This window comes from Triturus cristatus, chromosome 10, assembly GCF_964204655.1.
Source record: "Triturus cristatus chromosome 10, aTriCri1.1, whole genome shotgun sequence".
NCBI classification, from domain to species: Eukaryota; Metazoa; Chordata; class Amphibia; order Caudata; family Salamandridae; genus Triturus; species Triturus cristatus.
In genome coordinates, this window is record NC_140593.1 from 847,251,805 (window position 1) to 847,269,522 (window position 17,718).

Genomic DNA, 17,718 nt, shown 5'->3' on the forward strand with positions numbered 1-17,718 from the left:
GCTTCATGGACATTGGCCCTTGGTCTGTGCATTCCAGCCCACTACATGCCAAGAAGATTCGTGCAAGCGTGTCTGTTTCTGTAGTGTAGTGGTTATCACGTTCGCTTTACACGCGAAAGGTCCCTGGTTCGAGACCGGGCAGAAACAGCAGCTTTCTGTTTTTCACACAGTTTGCATTTACTCTCTCAACTTATAGGAAAGCTGAGATAATGGAAGCTGTCTATCCCTCACCAGCGTGATGTACTGTGCTCCAGGGGCATCAGTGACAGCTCAAAAAGAGAAGTGACGATAGTTTGCGCTATTCGTTTGCACGTCCTTGTGTACTGAAGGTTGGGCCTACTTCATGAAAGCAAGGCATGAGAGCAGAAATGGTTTTATTGACCTCACCGAGAGCATACACCTAGAACAAACAAAATGTCTGAAGGATAGAGGCATTTTCATTTCTTGTTCGATGACGGCCATGGAAAAGACAGCAACCATATTGCAGAAGAGAGCAGCATGTGCAGTTGCTTGCTTTGGGTGAAGCATTCACTAACTCGCTGCCAATAACCCCCGGAGCCGGTGCGAAAGGCGACTCTTGTGTGCCTCGGCTCGTTGGTCTAGGGGTATGATTCTCGCTTAGGGTGTGAGAGGTCCCGGGTTCAAATCCCGGACGAGCCCTTTTTCAGAGGTAAACATACGAATCCTACTCAAAACTCACAATGCCTGACTATTTCTCATTACACTCGCCGCATTGTTGCACAAAATATTTTGAACCTCAGAAGAAACATGGATCACCATGCTTTTTCTGCCTTCATGCTTAGTCTGTGTGTGTCCCAGGTGATGCTTTCCCAAGGTGTACTTGCTGGCATTTAGGCATCAGATATTTGTCTGTCGATGCCTGCATAAGTCAATTTTTAATACGTCTAATTGCAAGCATGTTGGCTGATATCTCTGCAGTTTTCACACTTGCTCCTCGCTTTCTGAGTGGCTGCTGATACAGCAGAATAGAAGTAGAGAGAATCCTTGAGAGGAACCTTGCTCTAACAGTAAAACACAGCAAGTGAGTTTCTGTAGTGTAGTGGTCATCACGTTCGCCTAACACGCGAAAGGTCCCCGGTTCGAGACCGGGCAGAAACACTGTGCATGAGCTGCTTTTATGTGCACCCTCTAAAACCTTATTATCTCAATGCAAGCTTAAGAAGAGGCGGTCCTTGAACCCAGCGAGCCGTGGGAAACTTCCTTTACTTTTGCAAGACGAAACAAATTAATCCGCATCCATCAGTGGTCGCTCTTGTGCCTAGCTTTTTTTTTGTCATGCCATGTTGTATTGTGGGGTCTTTACACTTGTGACATTGCTGTGAACGTTGTAAGTGCAAACATTGGCAGGTGCAGTCAGAAGAGTCAGATCTGTGCACACCCAGGGCTGTCAGGATGGCCGAGTGGTCTAAGGCGCCAGACTCAAGAGAGCTTGATCTTCAGTGCAACTGAGACTTCTGGTCTCCTCATGGAGGCGTGGGTTCAAATCCCACTTCTGACAGGTTTCTTTTACACCCTTAAATCGTCCTGTTTTTTGCAGTGCATTCCCCACACACCACAATCTTTGCACGGACCTGTAACATATGACGAGAAATCCACCAACGATCAGGCTGGTCCCTCAATCACAATTCCATGTATTCCTGGAAGGGACACCTCAGGCACACCTTCCGTTAAATTTGCACTCCATCACACAAACTGCCGTGCTGGTTTCTCATTAAGCAGTTGATCCCATCTTTGTTGTGAGGCTCTCCTGCCACCTTTTGGGCGGAGAAGGCACTGTCCCTGCAACAACACAGGCAGACATGTTCAACAGGGCTTCCTGGTTATGTGGGAGGAGCAGATTGTCATTGGTCCCCCCTTGCGAATTTTAATTTACATAAGGAAGACAGAGAGGTAGCTGGGAGTAGGCAGTACACACGGACATTGAACTCTATCTTGTGATTTGCAGCCAATTCTAGATTGAGGCAGGAGGAAAGGAGGTGATTTGCCCAACAATGGCCATACTGGGAATTCAGCCACCCTGGGGCTCCCAGGTGAGTGTTTCAGTCCTGCGAGCCACTCATATAAATCTCGCCTGATCGAGCCTGATCGAGCGCTGAGTGAGCGTGTTTGAATCCAAGAATCAAATGCCTCTGTCTTAGGAGCAAGAATTGGCAGGCCCTCCCTTGCATCTGGGGTGGAAGTCTATGGGGTAAGTGTCCAGGACTTGCAGAGGAGTACAAGTGCCAGAAAGTGCCTGCAGTTCTCATCAGCGCCTTTTTTCTGCTCTCTGGCAGCTAGGATATCGACTGATCCCTTCCTTGCAAGAGTGAAAAAAACAACACCTTGAGAGAAAACATGACTTTGTGTGGTTCACATAGAGAGAGAGCAGCCAAATAGCCCTGCTTTGTTTCTGAAAGACGCATCAGAAATTGCTTAAAATGCCGACTGGGGAATCAGGCTCGTTGGTCTAGGGGTATGATTCTCGCTTCGGGTGCGAGAGGTCCCGGGTTCAAATCCCGGACGAGCCCATGCTGTGGAATTATTTTTAGGCTGCTTATTATATAGGGCCATTTCTTCTTTTCAATGCTATAAGACGCCGTGTATGGTGAGAAAGTTCCTTTCCCTCTACGCTATTTCCCACTTTTGGCGTATAGAATTTCAGTGCCGGACTTCTTTGCAACTGCTTTTCTGGGGTGGACCATCAGTGTAGGAAAATTAAATGCAAAGTGTTTTTCTAGTGTGATTTCAGGTATGGTTTTAAAATCGCCTTTTGGAATAAAAGTGGTCCTCGTTCCTTTCTTCCAAAGAAAGAGATCGGGTAAGGAGGGTCCAACTTTGAGCTTCATGGACATTGGCCCTTGGTCTGTGCATTCCAGCCCACTACATGCCAAGAAGATTCGTGCAAGCGTGTCTGTTTCTGTAGTGTAGTGGTTATCACGTTCGCTTTACACGCGAAAGGTCCCTGGTTCGAGACCGGGCAGAAACAGCAGCTTTCTGTTTTTCACACAGTTTGCATTTACTCTCTCAACTTATAGGAAAGCTGAGATAATGGAAGCTGTCTATCCCTCACCAGCGTGATGTACTGTGCTCCAGGGGCATCAGTGACAGCTCAAAAAGAGAAGTGACGATAGTTTGCGCTATTCGTTTGCACGTCCTTGTGTACTGAAGGTTGGGCCTACTTCATGAAAGCAAGGCATGAGAGCAGAAATGGTTTTATTGACCTCACCGAGAGCATACACCTAGAACAAACAAAATGTCTGAAGGATAGAGGCATTTTCATTTCTTGTTCGATGACGGCCATGGAAAAGACAGCAACCATATTGCAGAAGAGAGCAGCATGTGCAGTTGCTTGCTTTGGGTGAAGCATTCACTAACTCGCTGCCAATAACCCCCGGAGCCGGTGCGAAAGGCGACTCTTGTGTGCCTCGGCTCGTTGGTCTAGGGGTATGATTCTCGCTTAGGGTGCGAGAGGTCCTGGGTTCAAATCCCGGACGAGCCCTTTTTCAGAGGTAAACATACGAATCCTACTCAAAACTCACAATGCCTGACTATTTCTCATTACACTCGCCGCATTGTTGCACAAAATATTTTGAACCTCAGAAGAAACATGGATCACCATGCTTTTTCTGCCTTCATGCTTAGTCTGTGTGTGTCCCAGGTGATGCTTTCCCAAGGTGTACTTGCTGGCATTTAGGCATCAGATATTTGTCTGTCGATGCCTGCATAAGTCAATTTTTAATACGTCTAATTGCAAGCATGTTGGCTGATATCTCTGCAGTTTTCACACTTGCTCCTCGCTTTCTGAGTGGCTGCTGATACAGCAGAATAGAAGTAGAGAGAATCCTTGAGAGGAACCTTGCTCTAACAGTAAAACACAGCAAGTGAGTTTCTGTAGTGTAGTGGTCATCACGTTCGCCTAACACGCGAAAGGTCCCCGGTTCGAGACTGTGCATGAGCTGCTTTTATGTGCACCCTCTAAAACCTTATTATCTCAATGCAAGCTTAAGAAGAGGCGGTCCTTGAACCCAGCGAGCCGTGGGAAACTTCCTTTACTTTTGCAAGACGAAACAAATTAATCCGCATCCATCAGTGGTCGCTCTTGTGCCTAGCTTTTTTTTTGTCATGCCATGTTGTATTGTGGGGTCTTTACACTTGTGACATTGCTGTGAACGTTGTAAGTGCAAACATTGGCAGGTGCAGTCAGAAGAGTCAGATCTGTGCACACCCAGGGCTGTCAGGATGGCCGAGTGGTCTAAGGCGCCAGACTCAAGAGAGCTTGATCTTCAGTGCAACTGAGACTTCTGGTCTCCTCATGGAGGCGTGGGTTCAAATCCCACTTCTGACAGGTTTCTTTTACACCCTTAAATCGTCCTGTTTTTTGCAGTGCATTCCCCACACACCACAATCTTTGCACGGACCTGTAACATATGACGAGAAATCCACCAACGATCAGGCTGGTCCCTCAATCACAATTCCATGTATTCCTGGAAGGGACACCTCAGGCACACCTTCCGTTAAATTTGCACTCCATCACACAAACTGCCGTGCTGGTTTCTCATTAAGCAGTTGATCCCATCTTTGTTGTGAGCCTCTCCTGCCACCTTTTGGGCGGAGAAGGCACTGTCCCTGCAACAACACAGGCAGACATGTTCAACAGGGCTTCCTGGTTATGTGGGAGGAGCAGATTGTCATTGGTCCCCCCTTGCGAATTTTAATTTACATAAGGAAGACAGAGAGGTAGCTGGGAGTAGGCAGTACACACGGACATTGAACTCTATCTTGTGATTTGCAGCCAATTCTAGATTGAGGCAGGAGGAAAGGAGGTGATTTGCCCAACAATGGCCATACTGGGAATTCAGCCACCCTGGGGCTCCCAGGTGAGTGTTTCAGTCCTGCGAGCCACTCATATAAATCTCGCCTGATCGAGCCTGATCGAGCGCTGAGTGAGCGTGTTTGAATCCAAGAATCAAATGCCTCTGTCTTAGGAGCAAGAATTGGCAGGCCCTCCCTTGCATCTGGGGTGGAAGTCTATGGGGTAAGTGTCCAGGACTTGCAGAGGAGTACAAGTGCCAGAAAGTGCCTGCAGTTCTCATCAGCGCCTTTTTTCTGCTCTCTGGCAGCTAGGATATCGACTGATCCCTTCCTTGCAAGAGTGAAAAAAACAACACCTTGAGAGAAAACATGACTTTGTGTGGTTCACATAGAGAGAGAGCAGCCAAATAGCCCTGCTTTGTTTCTGAAAGACGCATCAGAAATTGCTTAAAATGCCGACTGGGGAATCAGGCTCGTTGGTCTAGGGGTATGATTCTCGCTTCGGGTGCGAGAGGTCCCGGGTTCAAATCCCGGACGAGCCCATGCTGTGGAATTATTTTTAGGCTGCTTATTATATAGGGCCATTTCTTCTTTTCAATGCTATAAGACGCCGTGTATGGTGAGAAAGTTCCTTTCCCTCTACGCTATTTCCCACTTTTGGCGTATAGAATTTCAGTGCCGGACTTCTTTGCAACTGCTTTTCTGGGGTGGACCATCAGTGTAGGAAAATTAAATGCAAAGTGTTTTTCTAGTGTGATTTCAGGTATGGTTTTAAAATCGCCTTTTGGAATAAAAGTGGTCCTCGTTCCTTTCTTCCAAAGAAAGAGATCGGGTAAGGAGGGTCCAACTTTGAGCTTCATGGACATTGGCCCTTGGTCTGTGCATTCCAGCCCACTACATGCCAAGAAGATTCGTGCAAGCGTGTCTGTTTCTGTAGTGTAGTGGTTATCACGTTCGCTTTACACGCGAAAGGTCCCTGGTTCGAGACCGGGCAGAAACAGCAGCTTTCTGTTTTTCACACAGTTTGCATTTACTCTCTCAACTTATAGGAAAGCTGAGATAATGGAAGCTGTCTATCCCTCACCAGCGTGATGTACTGTGCTCCAGGGGCATCAGTGACAGCTCAAAAAGAGAAGTGACGATAGTTTGCGCTATTCGTTTGCACGTCCTTGTGTACTGAAGGTTGGGCCTACTTCATGAAAGCAAGGCATGAGAGCAGAAATGGTTTTATTGACCTCACCGAGAGCATACACCTAGAACAAACAAAATGTCTGAAGGATAGAGGCATTTTCATTTCTTGTTCGATGACGGCCATGGAAAAGACAGCAACCATATTGCAGAAGAGAGCAGCATGTGCAGTTGCTTGCTTTGGGTGAAGCATTCACTAACTCGCTGCCAATAACCCCCGGAGCCGGTGCGAAAGGCGACTCTTGTGTGCCTCGGCTCGTTGGTCTAGGGGTATGATTCTCGCTTAGGGTGTGAGAGGTCCCGGGTTCAAATCCCGGACGAGCCCTTTTTCAGAGGTAAACATACGAATCCTACTCAAAACTCACAATGCCTGACTATTTCTCATTACACTCGCCGCATTGTTGCACAAAATATTTTGAACCTCAGAAGAAACATGGATCACCATGCTTTTTCTGCCTTCATGCTTAGTCTGTGTGTGTCCCAGGTGATGCTTTCCCAAGGTGTACTTGCTGGCATTTAGGCATCAGATATTTGTCTGTCGATGCCTGCATAAGTCAATTTTTAATACGTCTAATTGCAAGCATGTTGGCTGATATCTCTGCAGTTTTCACACTTGCTCCTCGCTTTCTGAGTGGCTGCTGATACAGCAGAATAGAAGTAGAGAGAATCCTTGAGAGGAACCTTGCTCTAACAGTAAAACACAGCAAGTGAGTTTCTGTAGTGTAGTGGTCATCACGTTCGCCTAACACGCGAAAGGTCCCCGGTTCGAGACCGGGCAGAAACACTGTGCATGAGCTGCTTTTATGTGCACCCTCTAAAACCTTATTATCTCAATGCAAGCTTAAGAAGAGGCGGTCCTTGAACCCAGCGAGCCGTGGGAAACTTCCTTTACTTTTGCAAGACGAAACAAATTAATCCGCATCCATCAGTGGTCGCTCTTGTGCCTAGCTTTTTTTTTGTCATGCCATGTTGTATTGTGGGGTCTTTACACTTGTGACATTGCTGTGAACGTTGTAAGTGCAAACATTGGCAGGTGCAGTCAGAAGAGTCAGATCTGTGCACACCCAGGGCTGTCAGGATGGCCGAGTGGTCTAAGGCGCCAGACTCAAGAGAGCTTGATCTTCAGTGCAACTGAGACTTCTGGTCTCCTCATGGAGGCGTGGGTTCAAATCCCACTTCTGACAGGTTTCTTTTACACCCTTAAATCGTCCTGTTTTTTGCAGTGCATTCCCCACACACCACAATCTTTGCACGGACCTGTAACATATGACGAGAAATCCACCAACGATCAGGCTGGTCCCTCAATCACAATTCCATGTATTCCTGGAAGGGACACCTCAGGCACACCTTCCGTTAAATTTGCACTCCATCACACAAACTGCCGTGCTGGTTTCTCATTAAGCAGTTGATCCCATCTTTGTTGTGAGGCTCTCCTGCCACCTTTTGGGCGGAGAAGGCACTGTCCCTGCAACAACACAGGCAGACATGTTCAACAGGGCTTCCTGGTTATGTGGGAGGAGCAGATTGTCATTGGTCCCCCCTTGCGAATTTTAATTTACATAAGGAAGACAGAGAGGTAGCTGGGAGTAGGCAGTACACACGGACATTGAACTCTATCTTGTGATTTGCAGCCAATTCTAGATTGAGGCAGGAGGAAAGGAGGTGATTTGCCCAACAATGGCCATACTGGGAATTCAGCCACCCTGGGGCTCCCAGGTGAGTGTTTCAGTCCTGCGAGCCACTCATATAAATCTCGCCTGATCGAGCCTGATCGAGCGCTGAGTGAGCGTGTTTGAATCCAAGAATCAAATGCCTCTGTCTTAGGAGCAAGAATTGGCAGGCCCTCCCTTGCATCTGGGGTGGAAGTCTATGGGGTAAGTGTCCAGGACTTGCAGAGGAGTACAAGTGCCAGAAAGTGCCTGCAGTTCTCATCAGCGCCTTTTTTCTGCTCTCTGGCAGCTAGGATATCGACTGATCCCTTCCTTGCAAGAGTGAAAAAAACAACACCTTGAGAGAAAACATGACTTTGTGTGGTTCACATAGAGAGAGAGCAGCCAAATAGCCCTGCTTTGTTTCTGAAAGACGCATCAGAAATTGCTTAAAATGCCGACTGGGGAATCAGGCTCGTTGGTCTAGGGGTATGATTCTCGCTTCGGGTGCGAGAGGTCCCGGGTTCAAATCCCGGACGAGCCCATGCTGTGGAATTATTTTTAGGCTGCTTATTATATAGGGCCATTTCTTCTTTTCAATGCTATAAGACGCCGTGTATGGTGAGAAAGTTCCTTTCCCTCTACGCTATTTCCCACTTTTGGCGTATAGAATTTCAGTGCCGGACTTCTTTGCAACTGCTTTTCTGGGGTGGACCATCAGTGTAGGAAAATTAAATGCAAAGTGTTTTTCTAGTGTGATTTCAGGTATGGTTTTAAAATCGCCTTTTGGAATAAAAGTGGTCCTCGTTCCTTTCTTCCAAAGAAAGAGATCGGGTAAGGAGGGTCCAACTTTGAGCTTCATGGACATTGGCCCTTGGTCTGTGCATTCCAGCCCACTACATGCCAAGAAGATTCGTGCAAGCGTGTCTGTTTCTGTAGTGTAGTGGTTATCACGTTCGCTTTACACGCGAAAGGTCCCTGGTTCGAGACCGGGCAGAAACAGCAGCTTTCTGTTTTTCACACAGTTTGCATTTACTCTCTCAACTTATAGGAAAGCTGAGATAATGGAAGCTGTCTATCCCTCACCAGCGTGATGTACTGTGCTCCAGGGGCATCAGTGACAGCTCAAAAAGAGAAGTGACGATAGTTTGCGCTATTCGTTTGCACGTCCTTGTGTACTGAAGGTTGGGCCTACTTCATGAAAGCAAGGCATGAGAGCAGAAATGGTTTTATTGACCTCACCGAGAGCATACACCTAGAACAAACAAAATGTCTGAAGGATAGAGGCATTTTCATTTCTTGTTCGATGACGGCCATGGAAAAGACAGCAACCATATTGCAGAAGAGAGCAGCATGTGCAGTTGCTTGCTTTGGGTGAAGCATTCACTAACTCGCTGCCAATAACCCCCGGAGCCGGTGCGAAAGGCGACTCTTGTGTGCCTCGGCTCGTTGGTCTAGGGGTATGATTCTCGCTTAGGGTGCGAGAGGTCCTGGGTTCAAATCCCGGACGAGCCCTTTTTCAGAGGTAAACATACGAATCCTACTCAAAACTCACAATGCCTGACTATTTCTCATTACACTCGCCGCATTGTTGCACAAAATATTTTGAACCTCAGAAGAAACATGGATCACCATGCTTTTTCTGCCTTCATGCTTAGTCTGTGTGTGTCCCAGGTGATGCTTTCCCAAGGTGTACTTGCTGGCATTTAGGCATCAGATATTTGTCTGTCGATGCCTGCATAAGTCAATTTTTAATACGTCTAATTGCAAGCATGTTGGCTGATATCTCTGCAGTTTTCACACTTGCTCCTCGCTTTCTGAGTGGCTGCTGATACAGCAGAATAGAAGTAGAGAGAATCCTTGAGAGGAACCTTGCTCTAACAGTAAAACACAGCAAGTGAGTTTCTGTAGTGTAGTGGTCATCACGTTCGCCTAACACGCGAAAGGTCCCCGGTTCGAGACTGTGCATGAGCTGCTTTTATGTGCACCCTCTAAAACCTTATTATCTCAATGCAAGCTTAAGAAGAGGCGGTCCTTGAACCCAGCGAGCCGTGGGAAACTTCCTTTACTTTTGCAAGACGAAACAAATTAATCCGCATCCATCAGTGGTCGCTCTTGTGCCTAGCTTTTTTTTTGTCATGCCATGTTGTATTGTGGGGTCTTTACACTTGTGACATTGCTGTGAACGTTGTAAGTGCAAACATTGGCAGGTGCAGTCAGAAGAGTCAGATCTGTGCACACCCAGGGCTGTCAGGATGGCCGAGTGGTCTAAGGCGCCAGACTCAAGAGAGCTTGATCTTCAGTGCAACTGAGACTTCTGGTCTCCTCATGGAGGCGTGGGTTCAAATCCCACTTCTGACAGGTTTCTTTTACACCCTTAAATCGTCCTGTTTTTTGCAGTGCATTCCCCACACACCACAATCTTTGCACGGACCTGTAACATATGACGAGAAATCCACCAACGATCAGGCTGGTCCCTCAATCACAATTCCATGTATTCCTGGAAGGGACACCTCAGGCACACCTTCCGTTAAATTTGCACTCCATCACACAAACTGCCGTGCTGGTTTCTCATTAAGCAGTTGATCCCATCTTTGTTGTGAGGCTCTCCTGCCACCTTTTGGGCGGAGAAGGCACTGTCCCTGCAACAACACAGGCAGACATGTTCAACAGGGCTTCCTGGTTATGTGGGAGGAGCAGATTGTCATTGGTCCCCCCTTGCGAATTTTAATTTACATAAGGAAGACAGAGAGGTAGCTGGGAGTAGGCAGTACACACGGACATTGAACTCTATCTTGTGATTTGCAGCCAATTCTAGATTGAGGCAGGAGGAAAGGAGGTGATTTGCCCAACAATGGCCATACTGGGAATTCAGCCACCCTGGGGCTCCCAGGTGAGTGTTTCAGTCCTGCGAGCCACTCATATAAATCTCGCCTGATCGAGCCTGATCGAGCGCTGAGTGAGCGTGTTTGAATCCAAGAATCAAATGCCTCTGTCTTAGGAGCAAGAATTGGCAGGCCCTCCCTTGCATCTGGGGTGGAAGTCTATGGGGTAAGTGTCCAGGACTTGCAGAGGAGTACAAGTGCCAGAAAGTGCCTGCAGTTCTCATCAGCGCCTTTTTTCTGCTCTCTGGCAGCTAGGATATCGACTGATCCCTTCCTTGCAAGAGTGAAAAAAACAACACCTTGAGAGAAAACATGACTTTGTGTGGTTCACATAGAGAGAGAGCAGCCAGATAGCCCTGCTTTGTTTCTGAAAGACGCATCAGAAATTGCTTAAAATGCCGCCTGGGGAATCAGGCTCGTTGGTCTAGGGGTATGATTCTCGCTTCGGGTGCGAGAGGTCCCGGGTTCAAATCCCGGACGAGCCCATGCTGTGGAATTATTTTTAGGCTGCTTATTATATAGGGCCATTTCTTCTTTTCAATGCTATAAGACGCCGTGTATGGTGAGAAAGTTCCTTTCCCTCTATACGCTATTTCCCACTTTTGGCGTATAGAATTTCAGTGCCGGACTTCTTTGCAACTGCTTTTCTGGGGTGGACCATCAGTGTAGGAAAATTAAATGCAAAGTGTTTTTCTAGTGTGATTTCAGGTATGGTTTTAAAATCGCCTTTTGGAATAAAAGTGGTCCTCGTTCCTTTCTTCCAAAGAAAGAGATCGGGTAAGGAGGGTCCAACTTTGAGCTTCATGGACATTGGCCCTTGGTCTGTGCATTCCAGCCCACTACATGCCAAGAAGATTCGTGCAAGCGTGTCTGTTTCTGTAGTGTAGTGGTTATCACGTTCGCTTTACACGCGAAAGGTCCCTGGTTCGAGACCGGGCAGAAACAGCAGCTTTCTGTTTTTCACACAGTTTGCATTTACTCTCTCAACTTATAGGAAAGCTGAGATAATGGAAGCTGTCTATCCCTCACCAGCGTGATGTACTGTGCTCCAGGGGCATCAGTGACAGCTCAAAAAGAGAAGTGACGATAGTTTGCGCTATTCTTTTGCACGTCCTTGTGTACTGAAGGTTGGGCCTACTTCATGAAAGCAAGGCATGAGAGCAGAAATGGTTTTATTGACCTCACCGAGAGCATACACCTAGAACAAACAAAATGTCTGAAGGATAGAGGCATTTTCATTTCTTGTTCGATGACGGCCATGGAAAAGACAGCAACCATATTGCAGAAGAGAGCAGCATGTGCAGTTGCTTGCTTTGGGTGAAGCATTCACTAACTCGCTGCCAATAACCCCCGGAGCCGGTGCGAAAGGCGACTCTTGTGTGCCTCGGCTCGTTGGTCTAGGGGTATGATTCTCGCTTAGGGTGCGAGAGGTCCCGGGTTCAAATCCCGGACGAGCCCTTTTTCAGAGGTAAACATACGAATCCTACTCAAAACTCACAATGCCTGACTATTTCTCATTACACTCGCCGCATTGTTGCACAAAATATTTTGAACCTCAGAAGAAACATGGATCACCATGCTTTTTCTGCCTTCATGCTTAGTCTGTGTGTGTCCCAGGTGATGCTTTCCCAAGGTGTACTTGCTGGCATTTAGGCATCAGATATTTGTCTGTCGATGCCTGCATAAGTCAATTTTTAATACGTCTAATTGCAAGCATGTTGGCTGATATCTCTGCAGTTTTCACACTTGCTCCTCGCTTTCTGAGTGGCTGCTGATACAGCAGAATAGAAGTAGAGAGAATCCTTGAGAGGAACCTTGCTCTAACAGTAAAACACAGCAAGTGAGTTTCTGTAGTGTAGTGGTCATCACGTTCGCCTAACACGCGAAAGGTCCCCGGTTCGAGACTGTGCATGAGCTGCTTTTATGTGCACCCTCTAAAACCTTATTATCTCAATGCAAGCTTAAGAAGAGGCGGTCCTTGAACCCAGCGAGCCGTGGGAAACTTCCTTTACTTTTGCAAGACGAAACAAATTAATCCGCATCCATCAGTGGTCGCTCTTGTGCCTAGCTTTTTTTTTGTCATGCCATGTTGTATTGTGGGGTCTTTACACTTGTGACATTGCTGTGAACGTTGTAAGTGCAAACATTGGCAGGTGCAGTCAGAAGAGTCAGATCTGTGCACACCCAGGGCTGTCAGGATGGCCGAGTGGTCTAAGGCGCCAGACTCAAGAGAGCTTGATCTTCAGTGCAACTGAGACTTCTGGTCTCCTCATGGAGGCGTGGGTTCAAATCCCACTTCTGACAGGTTTCTTTTACACCCTTAAATCGTCCTGTTTTTTGCAGTGCATTCCCCACACACCACAATCTTTGCACGGACCTGTAACATATGACGAGAAATCCACCAACGATCAGGCTGGTCCCTCAATCACAATTCCATGTATTCCTGGAAGGGACACCTCAGGCACACCTTCCGTTAAATTTGCACTCCATCACACAAACTGCCGTGCTGGTTTCTCATTAAGCAGTTGATCCCATCTTTGTTGTGAGGCTCTCCTGCCACCTTTTGGGCGGAGAAGGCACTGTCCCTGCAACAACACAGGCAGACATGTTCAACAGGGCTTCCTGGTTATGTGGGAGGAGCAGATTGTCATTGGTCCCCCCTTGCGAATTTTAATTTACATAAGGAAGACAGAGAGGTAGCTGGGAGTAGGCAGTACACACGGACATTGAACTCTATCTTGTGATTTGCAGCCAATTCTAGATTGAGGCAGGAGGAAAGGAGGTGATTTGCCCAACAATGGCCATACTGGGAATTCAGCCACCCTGGGGCTCCCAGGTGAGTGTTTCAGTCCTGCGAGCCACTCATATAAATCTCGCCTGATCGAGCCTGATCGAGCGCTGAGTGAGCGTGTTTTAATCCAAGAATCAAATGCCTCTGTCTTAGGAGCAAGAATTGGCAGGCCCTCCCTTGCATCTGGGGTGGAAGTCTATGGGGTAAGTGTCCAGGACTTGCAGAGGAGTACAAGTGCCAGAAAGTGCCTGCAGTTCTCATCAGCGCCTTTTTTCTGCTCTCTGGCAGCTAGGATATCGACTGATCCCTTCCTTGCAAGAGTGAAAAAAACAACACCTTGAGAGAAAACATGACTTTGTGTGGTTCACATAGAGAGAGAGCAGCCAAATAGCCCTGCTTTGTTTCTGAAAGACGCATCAGAAATTGCTTAAAATGCCGACTGGGGAATCAGGCTCGTTGGTCTAGGGGTATGATTCTCGCTTCGGGTGCGAGAGGTCCCGGGTTCAAATCCCGGACGAGCCCATGCTGTGGAATTATTTTTAGGCTGCTTATTATATAGGGCCATTTCTTCTTTTCAATGCTATAAGACGCCGTGTATGGTGAGAAAGTTCCTTTCCCTCTACGCTATTTCCCACTTTTGGCGTATAGAATTTCAGTGCCGGACTTCTTTGCAACTGCTTTTCTGGGGTGGACCATCAGTGTAGGAAAATTAAATGCAAAGTGTTTTTCTAGTGTGATTTCAGGTATGGTTTTAAAATCGCCTTTTGGAATAAAAGTGGTCCTCGTTCCTTTCTTCCAAAGAAAGAGATCGGGTAAGGAGGGTCCAACTTTGAGCTTCATGGACATTGGCCCTTGGTCTGTGCATTCCAGCCCACTACATGCCAAGAAGATTCGTGCAAGCGTGTCTGTTTCTGTAGTGTAGTGGTTATCACGTTCGCTTTACACGCGAAAGGTCCCTGGTTCGAGACCGGGCAGAAACAGCAGCTTTCTGTTTTTCACACAGTTTGCATTTACTCTCTCAACTTATAGGAAAGCTGAGATAATGGAAGCTGTCTATCCCTCACCAGCGTGATGTACTGTGCTCCAGGGGCATCAGTGACAGCTCAAAAAGAGAAGTGACGATAGTTTGCGCTATTCGTTTGCACGTCCTTGTGTACTGAAGGTTGGGCCTACTTCATGAAAGCAAGGCATGAGAGCAGAAATGGTTTTATTGACCTCACCGAGAGCATACACCTAGAACAAACAAAATGTCTGAAGGATAGAGGCATTTTCATTTCTTGTTCGATGACGGCCATGGAAAAGACAGCAACCATATTGCAGAAGAGAGCAGCATGTGCAGTTGCTTGCTTTGGGTGAAGCATTCACTAACTCGCTGCCAATAACCCCCGGAGCCGGTGCGAAAGGTGACTCTTGTGTGCCTCGGCTCGTTGGTCTAGGGGTATGATTCTCGCTTAGGGTGCGAGAGGTCCCGGGTTCAAATCCCGGACGAGCCCTTTTTCAGAGGTAAACATACGAATCCTACTCAAAACTCACAATGCCTGACTATTTCTCATTACACTCGCCGCATTGTTGCACAAAATATTTTGAACCTCAGAAGAAACATGGATCACCATGCTTTTTCTGCCTTCATGCTTAGTCTGTGTGTGTCCCAGGTTATGCTTTCCCAAGGTGTACTTGCTGGCATTTAGGCATCAGATATTTGTCTGTCGATGCCTGCATAAGTAAATTTTTAATACGTCTAATTGCAAGCATGTTGGCTGATATCTCTGCAGTTTTCACACTTGCTCCTCGCTTTCTGAGTGGCTGCTGATACAGCAGAATAGAAGTAGAGAGAATCCTTGAGAGGAACCTTGCTCTAACAGTAAAACACAGCAAGTGAGTTTCTGTAGTGTAGTGGTCATCACGTTCGCCTAACACGCGAAAGGTCCCCGGTTCGAGACTGTGCATGAGCTGCTTTTATGTGCACCCTCTAAAACCTTATTATCTCAATGCAAGCTTAAGAAGAGGCGGTCCTTGAACCCAGCGAGCCGTGGGAAACTTCCTTTACTTTTGCAAGACGAAACAAATTAATCCGCATCCATCAGTGGTCGCTCTTGTGCCTAGCTTTTTTTTTGTCATGCCATGTTGTATTGTGGGGTCTTTACACTTGTGACATTGCTGTGAACGTTGTAAGTGCAAACATTGGCAGGTGCAGTCAGAAGAGTCAGATCTGTGCACACCCAGGGCTGTCAGGATGGCCGAGTGGTCTAAGGCGCCAGACTCAAGAGAGCTTGATCTTCAGTGCAACTGAGACTTCTGGTCTCCTCATGGAGGCGTGGGTTCAAATCCCACTTCTGACTGGTTTCTTTTACACCCTTAAATCGTCCTGTTTTTTGCAGTGCATTCCCCACACACCACAATCTTTGCACGGACCTGTAACATATGACGAGAAATCCACCAACGATCAGGCTGGTCCCTCAATCACAATTCCATGTATTCCTGGAAGGGACACCTCAGGCACACCTTCCGTTAAATTTGCACTCCATCACACAAACTGCCGTGCTGGTTTCTCATTAAGCAGTTGATCCCATCTTTGTTGTGAGGCTCTCCTGCCACCTTTTGGGCGGAGAAGGCACTGTCCCTGCAACAACACAGGCAGACATGTTCAACAGGGCTTCCTGGTTATGTGGGAGGAGCAGATTGTCATTGGTCCCCCCTTGCGAATTTTAATTTACATAAGGAAGACAGAGAGGTAGCTGGGAGTAGGCAGTACACACGGACATTGAACTCTATCTTGTGATTTGCAGCCAATTCTAGATTGAGGCAGGAGGAAAGGAGGTGATTTGCCCAACAATGGCCATACTGGGAATTCAGCCACCCTGGGGCTCCCAGGTGAGTGTTTCAGTCCTGCGAGCCACTCATATAAATCTCGCCTGATCGAGCCTGATCGAGCGCTGAGTGAGCGTGTTTGAATCCAAGAATCAAATGCCTCTGTCTTAGGAGCAAGAATTGGCAGGCCCTCCCTTGCATCTGGGGTGGAAGTCTATGGGGTAAGTGTCCAGGACTTGCAGAGGAGTACAAGTGCCAGAAAGTGCCTGCAGTTCTCATCAGCGCCTTTTTTCTGCTCTCTGGCAGCTAGGATATCGACTGATCCCTTCCTTGCAAGAGTGAAAAAAACAACACCTTGAGAGAAAACATGACTTTGTGTGGTTCACATAGAGAGAGAGCAGCCAAATAGCCCTGCTTTGTTTCTGAAAGACGCATCAGAAATTGCTTAAAATGCCGACTGGGGAATCAGGCTCGTTGGTCTAGGGGTATGATTCTCGCTTCGGGTGCGAGAGGTCCCGGGTTCAAATCCCGGACGAGCCCATGCTGTGGAATTATTTTTAGGCTGCTTATTATATAGGGCCATTTCTTCTTTTCAATGCTATAAGACGCCGTGTATGGTGAGAAAGTTCCTTTCCCTCTACGCTATTTCCCACTTTTGGCGTATAGAATTTCAGTGCCGGACTTCTTTGCAACTGCTTTTCTGGGGTGGACCATCAGTGTAGGAAAATTAAATGCAAAGTGTTTTTCTAGTGTGATTTCAGGTATGGTTTTAAAATCGCCTTTTGGAATAAAAGTGGTCCTCGTTCCTTTCTTCCAAAGAAAGAGATCGGGTAAGGAGGGTCCAACTTTGAGCTTCATGGACATTGGCCCTTGGTCTGTGCATTCCAGCCCACTACATGCCAAGAAGATTCGTGCAAGCGTGTCTGTTTCTGTAGTGTAGTGGTTATCACGTTCGCTTTACACGCGAAAGGTCCCTGGTTCGAGACCGGGCAGAAACAGCAGCTTTCTGTTTTTCACACAGTTTGCATTTACTCTCTCAACTTATAGGAAAGCTGAGATAATGGAAGCTGTCTATCCCTCACCAGCGTGATGTACTGTGCTCCAGGGGCATCAGTGACAGCTCAAAAAGAGAAGTGACGATAGTTTGCGCTATTCGTTTGCACGTCCTTGTGTACTGAAGGTTGGGCCTACTTCATGAAAGCAAGGCATGAGAGCAGAAATGGTTTTATTGACCTCACCGAGAGCATACACCTAGAACAAACAAAATGTCTGAAGGATAGAGGCATTTTCATTTCTTGTTCGATGACGGCCATGGAAAAGACAGCAACCATATTGCAGAAGAGAGCAGCATGTGCAGTTGCTTGCTTTGGGTGAAGCATTCACTAACTCGCTGCCAATAACCCCCGGAGCCGGTGCGAAAGGCGACTCTTGTGTGCCTCGGCTCGTTGGTCTAAGGGTATGATTCTCGCTTAGGGTGCGAGAGGTCCCGGGTTCAAATCCCGGACGAGCCCTTTTTCAGAGGTAAACATACGAATCCTACTCAAAACTCACAATGCCTGACTATTTCTCATTACACTCGCCGCAT

The 17,718-nt window shown here is 47.3% G+C and overlaps 27 non-coding genes across 27 annotated transcripts; all 27 read left to right on the forward strand.

The window, feature by feature from the left end:
- Window positions 1–74: 74 nt before the first annotated feature.
- Window positions 75–147, forward strand: TRNAV-UAC (transfer RNA valine (anticodon UAC)). The gene has a single exon. It is a non-coding gene; the product is annotated as a tRNA-Val (tRNA).
- A 441-nt stretch (window positions 148–588) lies between these two features.
- On the forward strand, window positions 589–660 carry TRNAP-AGG (transfer RNA proline (anticodon AGG)). Its single transcript has one exon. It is a non-coding gene; the product is annotated as a tRNA-Pro (tRNA).
- A 386-nt stretch (window positions 661–1,046) lies between these two features.
- TRNAV-AAC (transfer RNA valine (anticodon AAC)) lies at window positions 1,047–1,119 on the forward strand. Its single transcript has one exon. It is a non-coding gene; the product is annotated as a tRNA-Val (tRNA).
- A 288-nt stretch (window positions 1,120–1,407) lies between these two features.
- Window positions 1,408–1,519, forward strand: TRNAL-CAA (transfer RNA leucine (anticodon CAA)). The gene is made up of 2 exons: window positions 1,408–1,445; window positions 1,474–1,519. It is a non-coding gene; the product is annotated as a tRNA-Leu (tRNA).
- A 937-nt stretch (window positions 1,520–2,456) lies between these two features.
- On the forward strand, window positions 2,457–2,528 carry TRNAP-CGG (transfer RNA proline (anticodon CGG)). Its single transcript has one exon. It is a non-coding gene; the product is annotated as a tRNA-Pro (tRNA).
- A 385-nt stretch (window positions 2,529–2,913) lies between these two features.
- Window positions 2,914–2,986, forward strand: TRNAV-UAC (transfer RNA valine (anticodon UAC)). The gene has a single exon. It is a non-coding gene; the product is annotated as a tRNA-Val (tRNA).
- Window positions 2,987–3,427: 441 nt separating this feature from the next.
- On the forward strand, window positions 3,428–3,499 carry TRNAP-AGG (transfer RNA proline (anticodon AGG)). Its single transcript has one exon. It is a non-coding gene; the product is annotated as a tRNA-Pro (tRNA).
- A 734-nt stretch (window positions 3,500–4,233) lies between these two features.
- TRNAL-CAA (transfer RNA leucine (anticodon CAA)) lies at window positions 4,234–4,345 on the forward strand. The gene is made up of 2 exons: window positions 4,234–4,271; window positions 4,300–4,345. It is a non-coding gene; the product is annotated as a tRNA-Leu (tRNA).
- Window positions 4,346–5,282: 937 nt separating this feature from the next.
- On the forward strand, window positions 5,283–5,354 carry TRNAP-CGG (transfer RNA proline (anticodon CGG)). Its single transcript has one exon. It is a non-coding gene; the product is annotated as a tRNA-Pro (tRNA).
- Window positions 5,355–5,739: 385 nt separating this feature from the next.
- TRNAV-UAC (transfer RNA valine (anticodon UAC)) lies at window positions 5,740–5,812 on the forward strand. Its single transcript has one exon. It is a non-coding gene; the product is annotated as a tRNA-Val (tRNA).
- A 441-nt stretch (window positions 5,813–6,253) lies between these two features.
- Window positions 6,254–6,325, forward strand: TRNAP-AGG (transfer RNA proline (anticodon AGG)). The gene has a single exon. It is a non-coding gene; the product is annotated as a tRNA-Pro (tRNA).
- A 386-nt stretch (window positions 6,326–6,711) lies between these two features.
- TRNAV-AAC (transfer RNA valine (anticodon AAC)) lies at window positions 6,712–6,784 on the forward strand. The gene has a single exon. It is a non-coding gene; the product is annotated as a tRNA-Val (tRNA).
- A 288-nt stretch (window positions 6,785–7,072) lies between these two features.
- On the forward strand, window positions 7,073–7,184 carry TRNAL-CAA (transfer RNA leucine (anticodon CAA)). The gene is made up of 2 exons: window positions 7,073–7,110; window positions 7,139–7,184. It is a non-coding gene; the product is annotated as a tRNA-Leu (tRNA).
- A 937-nt stretch (window positions 7,185–8,121) lies between these two features.
- Window positions 8,122–8,193, forward strand: TRNAP-CGG (transfer RNA proline (anticodon CGG)). Its single transcript has one exon. It is a non-coding gene; the product is annotated as a tRNA-Pro (tRNA).
- A 385-nt stretch (window positions 8,194–8,578) lies between these two features.
- On the forward strand, window positions 8,579–8,651 carry TRNAV-UAC (transfer RNA valine (anticodon UAC)). The gene has a single exon. It is a non-coding gene; the product is annotated as a tRNA-Val (tRNA).
- Window positions 8,652–9,092: 441 nt separating this feature from the next.
- On the forward strand, window positions 9,093–9,164 carry TRNAP-AGG (transfer RNA proline (anticodon AGG)). The gene has a single exon. It is a non-coding gene; the product is annotated as a tRNA-Pro (tRNA).
- Window positions 9,165–9,898: 734 nt separating this feature from the next.
- On the forward strand, window positions 9,899–10,010 carry TRNAL-CAA (transfer RNA leucine (anticodon CAA)). Its single transcript has 2 exons — window positions 9,899–9,936; window positions 9,965–10,010. It is a non-coding gene; the product is annotated as a tRNA-Leu (tRNA).
- Window positions 10,011–10,947: 937 nt separating this feature from the next.
- TRNAP-CGG (transfer RNA proline (anticodon CGG)) lies at window positions 10,948–11,019 on the forward strand. The gene has a single exon. It is a non-coding gene; the product is annotated as a tRNA-Pro (tRNA).
- A 387-nt stretch (window positions 11,020–11,406) lies between these two features.
- Window positions 11,407–11,479, forward strand: TRNAV-UAC (transfer RNA valine (anticodon UAC)). The gene has a single exon. It is a non-coding gene; the product is annotated as a tRNA-Val (tRNA).
- A 441-nt stretch (window positions 11,480–11,920) lies between these two features.
- TRNAP-AGG (transfer RNA proline (anticodon AGG)) lies at window positions 11,921–11,992 on the forward strand. The gene has a single exon. It is a non-coding gene; the product is annotated as a tRNA-Pro (tRNA).
- A 734-nt stretch (window positions 11,993–12,726) lies between these two features.
- TRNAL-CAA (transfer RNA leucine (anticodon CAA)) lies at window positions 12,727–12,838 on the forward strand. Its single transcript has 2 exons — window positions 12,727–12,764; window positions 12,793–12,838. It is a non-coding gene; the product is annotated as a tRNA-Leu (tRNA).
- A 937-nt stretch (window positions 12,839–13,775) lies between these two features.
- Window positions 13,776–13,847, forward strand: TRNAP-CGG (transfer RNA proline (anticodon CGG)). The gene has a single exon. It is a non-coding gene; the product is annotated as a tRNA-Pro (tRNA).
- Window positions 13,848–14,232: 385 nt separating this feature from the next.
- TRNAV-UAC (transfer RNA valine (anticodon UAC)) lies at window positions 14,233–14,305 on the forward strand. The gene has a single exon. It is a non-coding gene; the product is annotated as a tRNA-Val (tRNA).
- Window positions 14,306–14,746: 441 nt separating this feature from the next.
- TRNAP-AGG (transfer RNA proline (anticodon AGG)) lies at window positions 14,747–14,818 on the forward strand. The gene has a single exon. It is a non-coding gene; the product is annotated as a tRNA-Pro (tRNA).
- A 1,783-nt stretch (window positions 14,819–16,601) lies between these two features.
- TRNAP-CGG (transfer RNA proline (anticodon CGG)) lies at window positions 16,602–16,673 on the forward strand. Its single transcript has one exon. It is a non-coding gene; the product is annotated as a tRNA-Pro (tRNA).
- Window positions 16,674–17,058: 385 nt separating this feature from the next.
- Window positions 17,059–17,131, forward strand: TRNAV-UAC (transfer RNA valine (anticodon UAC)). The gene has a single exon. It is a non-coding gene; the product is annotated as a tRNA-Val (tRNA).
- Window positions 17,132–17,572: 441 nt separating this feature from the next.
- On the forward strand, window positions 17,573–17,644 carry TRNAP-AGG (transfer RNA proline (anticodon AGG)). The gene has a single exon. It is a non-coding gene; the product is annotated as a tRNA-Pro (tRNA).
- The last annotated feature ends 74 nt before the right edge of the window (window positions 17,645–17,718 follow it).